Source organism: Gossypium hirsutum, chromosome A11 (genome assembly GCF_007990345.1).
Source record: "Gossypium hirsutum isolate 1008001.06 chromosome A11, Gossypium_hirsutum_v2.1, whole genome shotgun sequence".
Taxonomy (NCBI): Eukaryota; Viridiplantae; Streptophyta; class Magnoliopsida; order Malvales; family Malvaceae; genus Gossypium; species Gossypium hirsutum.
This window is the reverse complement of record NC_053434.1, coordinates 112,162,789-112,177,611: the sequence shown is the minus strand read 5'-3', so window position 1 is coordinate 112,177,611 and position 14,823 is coordinate 112,162,789. Positions and strand designations below refer to the sequence as shown.

The 14,823-nt window shown below is 33.7% G+C and overlaps 1 pseudogene; it reads left to right on the top strand.

Moving 5' to 3' along the window:
- The first annotated feature begins 1,931 nt into the window (after positions 1-1,931).
- Positions 1,932-2,786, top strand: LOC107955668 (protein argonaute 4-like; annotated as a pseudogene).
- The last annotated feature ends 12,037 nt before the right edge of the window (positions 2,787-14,823 follow it).

Here is a 14,823-nt window from a genome sequence, read left to right as displayed (position 1 = left end):
AAGCTCGTTTACTATAGGACCGCTACCAAACAACAAGCTTGAGTTTACTGTTGTACTTATCAATGGAAATGCAAGCCCCGATGGCCTGGATAGCTCAAGTAAGCGTGAAAGAAAGCGATTAAAGAAGACCGTATCATACAAAGACCTTTAGAGATTAGCTATGCTGCGAAGGTACCGAGGCAGGATGCTCTGCGTGGGTAGAAATCTGAAAGCTCTCAAGAAACATTGAGGATATAGGATATTATTTTAAGGTAGCACACTACAGAACGAGATACCTACCTATTCGCTAATCTATCTCAAAATAATCAGAACAACTTCACAGGTATTGGAGGAGGTGCCCTTAGCTGCATGGATTCCCCCACAGGTGAGGTCGTAGCTCAAACTCAGGAGGCAACTGATTATTTACAGACATTGGCGGCACAGGCTGACATATTAAGCACCAATATGAGCTACAATCTGATCGTGGCCAAGAGTTTGTTTTGTTGTTAAAACTTTAGGCATTAGGGCGAAAGAATCCATTTGTATATAAAGATATTCTTTTTCTAAATAAAGTTTTCTAAATGAGATTGAATCGAGATCGATACCTTTTGCATTCATTTACATCTTATAGCATTTCATTGCATCATTTGCATTCAAAATTATAAAAAGACCCTAATTAGTTAAAGTTATTAAAAAGAGAAAGAAAAAGAGAGAGAGAGAGAAGAGAGTCACGACTGAATGAAAAAGAAGTTGAATGGGAATTAACGACGTTCCCTTACATATCCCCGACTTTTGTGTCAGGAGGGATAGCTTACCCGGAGAATGGGGTGTTTGGAAATGAAAATCATCCCATCAATGTCATACATGAAGAAGGGACTGAACAAAAAAACCTTGAGGGCATTTGCCCTTACGAACCGGGAAGTTCTTTAAACAATTGGACTGCAGAAGAACTTCCTATAATCTTTAGGAATTTTACGGAGTAATATTTAGAACACTCTGGTTGCTCTAAAGCCTAGGAGTAATGAGATTTCTTTTGAGAAGTGGGCTCATGTTCAGACATTTTTATTTTCAATAAAATATACTTTTATTATTTATCCGAGTAAATATTCTTTCATTCTGATTCTTTTGACCTTTGAAATTTTATATAAATTTTCATTTTATGTAAATAGTCATTCTTGAATTCATTTATTCATTGTATATTCTTTTGTGTGCCTATCATAGATCCTTAGATATCAATGACATAGGCAACGATACTACAGATTCAGAGTTCCTTTTGAGTGCGATATGTGTTTAGAGGAATCTCAGTACTTTGAAGGTGACAGAATTTGTGACTTGTTTCTGAATTTGTTGAAAATGGTTTTTACCCCATGAAGTGGTGGTAGGAAATATAGCCTTAGAGGAAGGAAAGATAGCGAAATTGGAATTAGTTGAGGAGACAAAACAAGACCTTGTTGAGACTATTATGGGAATTCAAAAATGTGGTCCAAAGACGCATGCAGGAGGATTTGCAATTGGCAGGATAAACATGAGGTTTTGGGGCACTGTTGGTCCACCATGGAAAGGGATCGCATCAGTTGTACAATAAATGTCAAATTTAAAGAAGTCAACACTTATGGGGCATGTATGTTATGGGCCCGAACTCGTCAAAAGTTTCAAGCTGACAATGACTCATCTTTGTGGACGTCAACTACTCCATTAAGAGGGGGAGATAGCTTCATATGCTAATATTATAAAGTCAAATGTCATCCATTTCAAAAAAAAAAAAAGAAAAAAAGAAGAAGAAGATTATATCCAACTGCACAATGCCAAAAGTTTGCAGTATTTTCAAAGATAAGGCGCCATACCACAGTACAAAAAAGGTTGCCAAAAGAAAAGAAAAAGAAGAAAAAATAAATTACAGAAGATGACCGAGACTAGTAAAAATTGGCCTAAGAAACTATCGCTTGCTCTCTATGCTTACACTAGGGCAAACATCTTCAATTCCAGTTGTTTTAAAGGTTCCAGCCATTATCATTGGAATGGGTGCATTGTTTGGCTCTCCTGAGCAGTCTGATGTGCCGTCAATAGCTGTGATGGTTAGCTCCAGGCATTGGCCATTGATTTCCAGGGGCATCAGGCTGTACACAGTCTCTAAAACTTAAAATGATAGATTCTTTCTTTAAAACCTGTTTCTGACAAAGTGGATGACAGTATCATGAAGGAAGCTCTCTTAGATTTCTATACAAGTTCAGGAAAGAGAAAGCCTGATTAAATCATTATTTTCAAGGATGGGGTTAGCGAGTATCAATTCAATCAAGTTTTGATCAAATTATTGAGGCTTGCAAGTTCCTTGACAAGAAGTGGAACCCTAAAGATTGTGGTTATTGTGGCACGAAAAACCATCATACCAAGTTTTTTTTAGCAGGGATCTCCTGACAATATGCTACCTGGTACCGTCATTGACCACAAAATATGTCGTCCGAAGAACAATGATTTTTACCTTTGTGCTCATGCTAGAATAATAAGAACCGCAAAACCGACCCACTATCATGTTTCTCTTAGAATAGGTTGGGTTTTTAGCTGATGATCTACAAGAGCTTGTTCATTCTTCATTTTATGTGTATTGAAGGAATACCACAGCCATATTTGTTGTGGCCCCTATTTGTTACGCTCATTTGACAGTTTCACAATTAGGGCAATTTGTAAAGTTTGTGGATGCTTCAGAGACATCATTAAGCCATGGTGGGGTGACTGCTCCGGGAGCACTTTAGATACCTCAGCTTTCCAAGTTGAAGGATAATGTCAGCAGCTTCATTCTTATCTGCTGAGAAACGTTGAACCATCTTTTTATAGGGTTTATTAAACGACAGCCAGGATTGCTGCTGGGGCAATCTCCTTCTCATGGGTTTATGATTCGATGGAGTCAAAAAAAATTACCTCCAGTGAACTTAACTTGAAAGTATTCATCCTAATCAAATGTACCAAGAATGGATGACACAAACAAAGAGTGTTCGTTCACAAGAACTTCTCAAGGAAGCCAAAGTGAAAACCCACAAAGGGCGATTTGAAACTTCTATTTCAAAAAAAAAGAAAAAAAAAGAATGGAGAGGCCAAGGTGAAAACCCACAAAGGGCGCCTTGAGACCAAAGGGGTTTTGGGCTGAAAACCCAAAAGGGCAACTCAAATTTTGAAAGGCATGCAGTGATCTTGCTATACTAGATTTGACAAGAAGTGAAATATGTTACATACCGGGGCATCAAAAAACTACTTTGGATCTTTTAAACACATGTTAAACTCAAAGCAGTCTTTACAGAGTTTGCATACGGAAGCCCAAGCTGCGATATCTGGGGCATCTGATTTTTGTCCTGTTTACTATCTTTGGATTCTCTTTCTTCTCAAAGATAGATTCTTAAATTAACCTCCTTTGTTTTTTTTTATAAATCATTCAAATTATCCTCAAGATCAATTTATTCGTCCTCCATTATTCATAAAGTGTGTTGCATAGAAATAATGATTGATGAACTAAATATCTTTACAAACGAAGTTTTGCATATTACTCTGGAAATTTCTAGATAATACAAGAAACTGAAACAAGACAATTGTTTAAAGAATTTCCATATTTGAGGGTCGGATGTACTCGAGGAAATTTCTTCTTCAGTCCAAAAGGTGGTTGGACGTTTTAAGCAATATTGATCTTAAGAAAAGATCATTTCATAAACACCTCCAGCGGGTCACAACATTTGGATAATGGTACAATAGGACTAAGTTGATTTAAAGCATACAAGCAGAGTATGATTGATACATCAAGAAGTATAAAGATAAAACTTCGATGAGGGAATGAGTGATGACGTCCAAAGTAGGGGTCATATTCATAACATTTTGCATTATAACATGTCTAATTAGGAGAATTTGACTCACTTCGATCATAGCATCCTAATTATTAGGCATGAACTCATACGCATTCTACAGGTTATGTCTTTTATGGGACAATGTAGATAAAAAAAACAAGATTTGGCATCCCTGTGTTTATAGGGAAACAGATCGAAGATAGCAAATCTGACACTCCTGTGCTTACATCGAAGCAGATCGAAGATTTCAGCATGGCATCCCTGTGTTTATAGGGAACAGATCGAAGATAGCAGATCTGACATTCATGTGCTTACAACGAAACAGATCAAAGATTTTAACATGGCATCCCTGTGTTTATAGGGAACAAGTTGAAGATAGCAGATTTGGCATCCCTGTGTTTACAGGGATCAAATCGAAGACATAGCAGATCTGATTTTCGGATGTTCTCACACCAAAGTAGATCCAAGATAACAGATCTGGCATCTCCATTTCGACGGAGAGCAGGTACATAGCAAGTCTAACCTTCAGATGTTTATACTGAAGCAGATCCAAGATGATTTGGCATTCTGGTGTTTACAAGGAACAAATCGAAGACATAACAGATTTGATTTTCGGATGTTCTCACACTAAAGTAGATCCAAGATAACAGATCTGGCATCTCCATTTCGACAGAGAGCAGGTACATAGCAGGTCTAACCTTCAGATGTTTATACTGAAGCAGATCCAATATGATTTGGCATTCTTGTGTTTACAAGGAACAAATTGATGACATAGCAGATTTGACTTTCGGATGTTCTCACACCAAAGCAGATCCAAGATAACAGATCTGCCATCTCCATTTCGATGGAGAGTAGGTACATAGCAGGTCTAACCTTCAGATGTTTATACTGAAGCAGATCCAAGATGATTTGGCATTCTTGTGTTTACAAGAAACAAATCGAAGACGTAGAAGATTTGACTTTCGGATGTTCTTATACCAAAGCAGATCCAAGATAACAGATCTGGCATCTCCATTTCGACGGAGAGCAGATACATAGCAGATCTAACCTTTAGATGATTTTACTGAAGCAGATCCAAGATGATTTGGCATCCTTGTGTTCACAAGGAAAAAATCAAAGACATAGCAGATTTGGCTTTCACCTGTTTACGCTGAAGCAGATCTAAGATGATTTGGCATCTCTGTATTGACAGAAAACAGATCGAAGATAACAGATTTGGCGTCTCTGTATTAGACGGGGAGTAGATCAAAGATAGCAGATATCGCCTTCTTGAGTTGCAGTGAAGCAGATTGAAACCGTCAAGAGGCTATTTAAAGAAGATCAAGGATCAAGAACTCAAGACTCGGTGAGCCCGGGCAAAATTGGTCCTTTTATAGTCGTTGCTCTATTCCTGTTACACAGCAATGAGCAAAGAGGGGCAGCTGTAGACACTCAATTTTGCTCGGGCCCAGAAATAAGTTCAAAAAAAAATAAAAAATAAAACAAAGTCCAAGTCCAGTACAAAATTACAAAACATATAATTTGGCCCAATTGAAATGGCCCATTACTTGAAAAGATTTAAGGTCCATCTATAAGCTTGACTCATATGGAAATATAATCTTTAAGGATATGCAATCTTAGATATGATATGCAATCTTGAAGATATGATCTTGTAATCTTGGAGATTTAATTTGTAGATATCCTTTAATCTTAACCGTTGATGTAATTGATCTGTACCGTTGGATTTGGGGAGGCTCAACTATAAATAGAGGCCTCTCCCTTCATTGTAAAACACTTGAGTTTTTGGGAAGCAATAAGAATTCTTGAGAGCATTCACTCAAATTTCTCTCCCTCTTGCGTTCTTACTCTCTGTGGTTTATTCTTATTTTATTCTTCGTCTATCTTTGTTTTTCAACCCCTTTTTTTATTTTAATTTCTTCATTTTTCAAATATGTATATTTATTCCTATCTTTTATACATTTGATTATGTATTTTATATATTATAATTTTTAACCTTTTGATATAGTTTATTTTCAAATATATATTTTCTATGCATGTATTTATATTATATTATCATTTCATGTATTTTGAACTATTGCATTATATTTTTATAATTTGTAAATGTTCTATTTATTCATTTTTTTAGTGTATGTCATTTATCTTATTTGTGCATAGTTTCATTTTTTATATGCCATGTTTAATTATTTCTTTTATGTGCTATTTTATGATATATATTGTTGTATAATTTTTGCATGTATTATGTTTTTCTTTTAGTTTACTCATGTTTTTATTTGTTTATTATCTTATATTTACCCTAGTATGATTTTTTCATTAAACGTATGTTCATGTTATTTAGTTTTGTCTTAATGATATTATTTATGTTTGTATGGAAATGTTAGAATATTTTGTACATCTATGCTTCATGATGCATTAATATGTCATCGTTAAACGTCATTTAAAATAATATTCTAAGGTTTTTTTTTAAAAAAAATAAAAGGCAATGCTTGATGTTTGGAAACTTCGAGAAAGGTAGTGCCCTTACTTACTGGGTTGCGACTTTTCTCGTTGAATTCGAATAGTCAAGCACCCTTCTAAGTGATTTTGAGTTTTCAAAACTTAAACAATTATTTCGAGATTTCAAAACATAGTGTCCTAACTTACTGGATATGGCATTTTGTTATTTCGAGATAGAAATTTTCGAAAGACGAGCTTAGTTTCAAAGGTTTTAAAATGTTGCGTCCTAACTTACTGGATGTGATGTTTTGACTCATTTGAAATAAGTGAGCATTAATTTTCAAAATTGAGACATTCTAATTAATAGAGGTTTGCATCTTAAAACTTTCAAATTTTCGACATTAAAGACACTTGATAATCAAGTAGGTACCAATTTTTGGGCGTTACGAGGGTGCTAACCCTTCCTCGTACGTAACCGACTCCCGAATCCGTTTTCTCGACTTTCGTAGACCAAAATTAATGTTTTAAAACAAAACATTTTATAAGGTTATCCAATCACACCTAAAAAGATTGGTGGCGACTCCCGTTTTCGTTTTTCTTAAAGTCGATTCCTATTTTCCAAAACTCGATTTAAAAATGGTTTCAACAATACCAATGTACATAAATAATGTAAGATTTGTGATGCCCAAAATATTATGTTTTCCTGAGATGCATGTAGATATATTATTAGGAAATAATTTTATATACCAACATTTACCATTTTCTATTGATAAAAATTTAATTATGTTATCTGTAAAAAAACTTCATTAGAAATACCATTAGTAGAAAATCATAAATTTGTGTGTGATAAAAATTTTACACCACCAAGAAAAGAACATATTAAACAACTTGAAACAAGTCATTGGTTGTTTAAAATTTTAGAAAATAATTTTAGTGAACCATTAAAATTATGGCAAAATAGCCTTGGATATTGTGAAATTAAATTGGAAAATCCCAATAAAATTATTAGAGTTAAACCAATTATCTATACTAAACAAGATATAGATGAATTTGATATACAAATTAGAGAATTATTAGAAAAAGGATTAAATAGAAAAAACTAATAGTCCACATTCTAGTCCAGCATTTATGGTCAGAAATCATGCTGAAATAAAAAAGAGGAAAAGTTAGAATGGTTATTAACTATAAAAGATTAAATCAAAATATTATTTTTGATGGATATTTTATTCCAAGAAAGGATGTTCTAATTAATCAAGCTAAACAAGTAAAATATTTTAGTAAATTTGATTGTAAATCGGGATTTTGACAAATCATGCTAACCGAAGAATCTAAACCTTTGACAACTTTTAGTACTCCTAATGGACATTATCAATGGAGAGTAATGCCATTTAGATTATGTAATGTACCACAAATTTTTCAAAGATGGATGGATTCTATATTTAATAAATATAAAAATTTTTATGTAATCTATATAGATGATATTTTAGTATTCTCAGATACATTAGAAAAATATAGAAAACATTTAAATATAATTTCTCAAGAATTCATAAAGCATGGAATCATATTAAGCCCTAAGAAAATAGAGTTAGAAAAAACAGAAATAGATTTTTTAAGATTAAAATTATCTGGAGATTGTCTTAAACTATAAAATCATATTATTGTAAAAATAAAAGAACTTCCTGAAAATATTGAAGATAAAAAGCAGCTTCAAAAATTTTTGGGAATAATTAATTATGGAAGAAATTTCTTTCCTAACTTATCTGAAAAAATAAGTAAGTTATATGAAAAATTAAAAAAGGATAAACATTTTATTTGGTCTAAAAAAGACTCAGAAATTATTAAAAATTCTAAAATCTAAAATAAATTATATTCCAAAAGTTTATTTACCCAAACAAAGTGATAAATTAATTTTAGAAATAGATGCCTCACAAAATTATTGGGGTTGTATTTTAAAAGCTAAAACAATAAATAATGAAGAACTAATATGTAGATATAGTTTAGGAAAATTTAAACGAAATGAAATTAATTATGTTATATATGAAAAAGAATTATTAGCAATAAATAAGGGAATAAAAAATTTCTTATATATTTAGCACCTAAAAAATTTATTATAAAAACTGATAATCAGACAGTTAAACAATTCCTTACTAACAAAAGTTTGGAAACTGTACCTAGGAGAATTAGATGGTACAATGAATTATGTACTTTTAATTTTAAAGTTTTATATGTAAAAGAAACTGATAATATTATTGTTGATTATCTTAGCAGGCCATATGGATAGAGGTAAAAAAACCTCTAGAAAAAATTGGTGAATAGACTATTGTCCATAAAAGACCCAACAAAGGAAAAACAATAAATCCTATTCAAGGATTTGTGATACTACCTGCACAAGCATCTTTCTATCCTAATCAAGGATATTATATTCTATATCCAATGGTAAGACAAACAGTTGGAACGCATTTATCATTTACACCAAAAACAGAAAGTCAATTCCCTTGGTCACAAGATCCAAACTCAACATATCAAGCCGGTTATGCTGAAATAATAAAAGGAGCAAAAAATTTGTTGAAACAGCAACAAATTCAGGAAATAAAAGATTTTTATAATCCAGGCTTACCGCTAGAATTATATAATTTTTATTACCCGTGTGGTGTCGACAGTAGGCAATTTCAACTTTCGTCTAAACCTCATTTTTTGCGATTTGGGATCACACCTGGTATGATTCTGGTGCGAAAACACTCCCGAGACACACAACACCTAAAATCGACAAACCAAACTCTCAAAATCAGTCTTAATCTGCAATTAAACCAAACCAAAGAAATCGACAGTGAAGAATAATCAAGCATTCGATCCATACCCAACGTCCCGAGCAATTTCCACTATGATTTCGCAATAGGAGAACCCTGTTCTAGTTTATTTACTGCTGTCAAAATAGAAAATAAGGTTCCAAAAGGTAATTTGGATATCAAAAACTACAAAGCACAAGAATCCCACTTACGAACAACCAAGGGAAAACGAAGAAGCAGATTACAGATATTTGGCAATCGATCGAAACAAAATAGAGGGAAGCAACAAAAGAAAGGAAGAAAAAAACGAAGGAGCAAAGGGAAGCAAAACAAAATTGACGTCAATTTCTTTTCTAGAAAGAGAGGAAATTTTTTTAAAACAAAAGAATAAAAAAATAAAAGATAGCTCTCAAATGCCTCAGATCACTCCCCACTAACCCACTAACAACTGCCTTCTCAAAATCCAACTCCACCAAGACTCTATCCATCAATATAGTAAAAATTAAAAATTACGCTTGCGTCGGGATTTGAAAACAAGACCTCTAACACACTTACTCTCTTACCACTCAAACCAGCAGGCTCATTCTAATATGAATTAACAAGCAATTTTATATAAGCCCACTCAACAAGGGTAAGGCTTGGATAAAAAATAACAAAATTTACCAAATGTGAGACTTGAACCCAATACTTCACACACACACCCAGTATACTTAACCACTGAAGCAGACATACAATTGTGTTAGATATTTATAGAAATAGGGATAAATTAATCAGGGCATTACAAATTTACCCCCTAAAAGAAATTTTGACCTTGAAATTTACCTGATTAGAACAGATGAGGATACTGATGATGCATCGAATCCTCAGATTCCCACGTGGCTTCTTTAGTTCCATGATTATGCCACAAAACCTTCACTAACAGAATGAACTTCCTCTTCAGAATCTTAACATCTCGATCCAAAATATGAATCAGCTCCTCCTCAAAAGTCAAGTCCTGTCTAACCTCGATCTCCTTAACAGAGACAACCTGAGATAGATCAAACTGATACAACCTCTGCATCGAGACGTAAAACACATTATGGATACGGTCTAACTCTGGAGGTAGCTCAAACTCATAAGCGACCGGTCTCACATGCTTCAGAATCCAATATGGCGCAATGAACCTAGGGCTCAACTTCCCCTTACGATCGAATCTTAGAACTTTATTCCACGAAAAAACCTTAGGAAACATGAAGTCCCCCACAGAGTACTCAATATCTCGCCTCCTCAAATCTGCATAAGATTTTTGTCTGTCAGAAGTTGCCTTCAGATAATCCCAAATCAGTCTAACTCTATCTTCAGTCTCAGAAACCAACTCAGGACCCAAAACCTGACATTCACCCAACTCAGTCCAACATAGCGGAGTACGACACTTATGACCATAGAAAGCCTCATAAGGTGCCATCTGAATGCTAGACTGTAAACTGTTATTGTAGTCGAGCTCAACTAGCGGCAGATAATCATCCCAACTACCTCGAAAACCAATCACACAACTCCAAAGCATATCCTCCAGTATTTGAATCACCTTCTCAGATTGACCATGGTTTGAGGATGGAACGCAGTACTGAAGTCCAATCTAAAACCCAGAGCCTCGTGCAATTTTTTCCAAAACTAAGAAGTGAATCAAGGATCCCTATAAAAAATAATCGAAATATAAACCCCTTGAAGTCTTAAAATCTCGAAGATATAGAGCTTTGCTAACTTCTGCAAAGAATAGTCTGTCTGAATCAGAATAAAATGAACGGACTTGGTCAATCGATCCACGATGACCCAAACAGAATACTTCTCAGTGTGTGTCAAAGGCAACCCACTAACGAGCTCTATTGTTTCTGCCTCTCATTTCCACAAAGGAATCTTAACGGGTTACAGCAAACCCGAAGGCAACTGATGCTTAGCCATAACTCGCTGGAATGTCAGATAACGAGCAACAAAGTCTGTAACCTCACATTTCAAACCCAACCGCCAACACAGTTCACAAAGATCGTGATACATTTTATTACCACCGGGATGTATAGCATAAGGGCTACTATACGCCTCACTCAGAATCGACTGCCTTAGATCAAAATCATTTGGCACACAAATCTGACCTCAGAAACACAAAACACCATCATTGTTCAACCCAAAATCCAAAGTACTGTGTAATGATCAGGTTTGTGCAAGTGTACACAGTCATTATCAAGTAATAAGTAAGTATCGAGTTATCGTCTCCATAGGGATTGTATTTGTGCTAAGTCACTTAATTTGTAAAAGTATATTAACAATTTGATAAATAAAAACAATATAATTGAGAAGTGAAAAATTAAGTATATGAAACTAAATGTAATGATCCCTAATGCAATTTATCCTAAGTATGCAAACTATATGAATGAGACAGATTTTAGCAGAATTAACAAAATAAGCAACAATTTTAACATAAATAAGCTAGGAAAATTACTTTAATTAAACTCAAATTATTATCAACATGCTTATCAATATTCAAAAAAAACATTCCATAGCAACACGATCTTTCATGAGTTTGGAAACCATGTTAGGTCCTTTCGGAATCCTTTACTTAGTAAATATGCATTTTACTAATCCTTATTTACTAAGAGTTTCTTAGTATTCGTGCGAGGTAACGGGGACGTGTTAGGTTTGAAATAGTTTAATCACACAAATCTACAAACTATGTAGATAACAAAGCCTGGTTAGAGATGTTATGCAACCTGCAATTTAATCGAGTTAGGATCTAAATTGAGCATGCACATTTCAATTATGCGTCCATTAGCCGTCGTCTGGTTAGGATCGCTCAGCTAATTCAGGTGCATTTCAATCACGTATGAACGAAATACAGACTTGATTTTAATTTAAAACATGATCGATTGAGGCACAAATATTATAAGCATGAATCACATAATTATTATTAAATCAAAGCAATCATCCTAGCTTAAATAAAATTAAGCTATCATTGTTGTAAACAAGAACAAGGAACACATAGTAAACATTCTTGAATTAAATTAAATTAAGAAAGATTAATCCCAATTCAGAGTGGCTATCACCCAAGACTCTGACTGATGAGGGCTCCTTCATTCCTTCACTTTGCTCTTTTGCTGATGGCTCTCTGAGGTGGCCGACCAAGGGTTCTTTAAGAGGTTAATTTGCTCAAAATCTTTATGCAAAGATGATGATAGGTGTAAGGGCTAAGAGAGTTGAGAGGGGAGAGAATGATGAATGAGTGGGGGATGAATGAGGGATGAGGGATGAGGGATGATTGAAAAGGTGAGAAAGGGGCTCTTATTTATAGGTGAGGCATGGGAGCTAGTTTGCTAAAAATAGAAGTGTCCATCTTTCAAAACTCCTTCCAAGGGTGGCCGGCCATGAATTGAGGGAATGTGGCTGATTTTGCTTGATTCTTGGTCAATTTGAGTGCCACAACAACTCTGGACTAAAGACTTAGTCACCAACAAATCTTCAGGCAAATCACTGATTTCTTCAACTCTTCAAGGACCTTGTGTAATTAACCCAAAATATGGTTTATGAACCTCCATATTCAGCCGAATTTTGGGTTGACTTGGCCTTCCATTTGGACGGTTTTGTAATCAAATTAAAGCTCTCAGACCTGTCTAAAAATAAATCAATAAGTTTAGAGGACCAAAGAATTAAATTTTACCAACTTAATTAAATTAATTAAAACCCAAATTATTAATGAAATATTTTAAAATGATTTACTAAATATAATTTTCTATTTTATTATTCAATTTAATCATGAATGACCCACTTTATGTCATAAAAATATAATAAGCTCAATTTAATATAAAATAAGCCACTTTATGCATGAAAACTATATAATAAAGCATAAAATCACATTTTAATAATTTCTATGTCCTGTTTTCATATTTTCACATATTTCATTAATTTATTAAAAATTACTTGGTTTTAACAACAAATTTAAATAAAAAGGTGATAATTTATATAGAAAAAATCCTATATATTTTTTAGTTTACACAGCCCCCAAACTTAAATCATTGCTCGTCCCGAGTAATGTTCATGCACAGCACAAGGTCTCACTAAAGCAAAATTGCTAAAAGTATGAGCAGCATCAACCATTGCCTTATAATCATGTATTAATAAATTCATGCTCATCGATCTTCTTTATTAACAAATAATTCATATGCAACCATTTTGAAAATTTTATACTAAGTTTCAAGGTATGTCAACATGAATCATAGTATGTATATAAGTCACAGCCATAGATAATATTCTTTCATTCAACATAATTTCTCATCAATCAAGCAAAACAATCATAAGGCTTATTTATAATCTTCATATGTTGAACTTAGGACGTCCTCTCCACTAATGTAGGTGACATTACCATCAAATCAATAGGTCTTTTATAAGATTGTAATGGGGCTCGGTCAAAGGTAGGGATTTTAAGAGATGGGACATTTCGGTTTCAAGATCTTAACCTTTAAATTTGTATTGGTTTTCTCGTAATACAACCTTTTTCTTTACGTGAACCTTTGGAACAACCCCAAACTTATTTTGAACTTAAGCTCATACATTTTTTTCTTTTTGAAGACTGAGCAAACTTTTCTTCGCCTTTTTTTTAAGCATGAGCATATACATCTTTATGAAAATTTCCTCAAATGTTGATTACCACGACAACTTAAGTTAAGATACGTGCACAAAATTAGGATAACTTACAAAGATGGTAATGTGGCTTCAAGGGTCTAATATCATAAGGTGGGCTTGAAAAGGCTCAAACGATCCAAAAAAATGGTGCCTATATCATTTTAGATTTTTATGTCTCCTAGGATTTCGCCTCAAGAAAGTTACTAAGTCAATTCTAAAGATATAAACCTTCATGCATGTCTAATATCAAAAGAAACTAAGTTTTTATGGCAAATATTATCGAAGACTAGGATCATACAATCATTCCGTTCTTCATGATAACATACAGTCGTTTAGATAAAATCATCATTCATGCTTGCATACAAGCTATCTTATTAACAAATAATTTCTCTAAACATTCATTTATTAAAACATACTCATGAAAGAAATAATTGAAACATACTTAAAAATTTGAGCAACAATTATTTGCCTTACCCCTATTTAAAAAGAAGTAATGTCCTCATTGCAAGAACAAAGTAATGAATGAAAACTAAACACCAGGTAGAGTTAAAAAGAAAGAGAGGTGAGTCATTAAGACTACTTAAATACCAAGTCTTTCCTCATAATCCAATCCTAGACATGTTCATCCCCATTACCAAATCACTTAGTCTTTTTCTTTCTAAAGGAAACATTTATTCATGCTTTCTATGTTTTATTTTGTAGAAATTGAATCCTAGTTACTAAAGAAACAAATTCCTAAAGACCTAAAATAAATAAATAAAAAGACAAGAATCCACCATTTTATTCTTTTGACTCATTCCCCTTGTCTTCTTTAGCTCCTTCTCTGCTTATATAATTAGGATCGTCCATCCATGTCTCAAAGATAGCATCTGGGAACCCAGGAACAAAAGTTTTAGAGATATTCTTAAAAGTATTTCGATTCAAATCATCTCTAATTTTTGCATATTTCTAATAAGTTTGTTGTTGATTGTGCATGAACTTGCACATATCCATCAACATTGAAAACTCTGATTTTCTTGAAGTACTTGCAGAAGTCGGTAAGGGAGTAATATATTCAGGTTCAACACTTAGCTTGACTGGTTCTTCTTCTGGTTAAACCCTTGGTTCAGGGTCTTCAACTGGTTCCTTATCAGATTCTTCTTCTTCAGTGT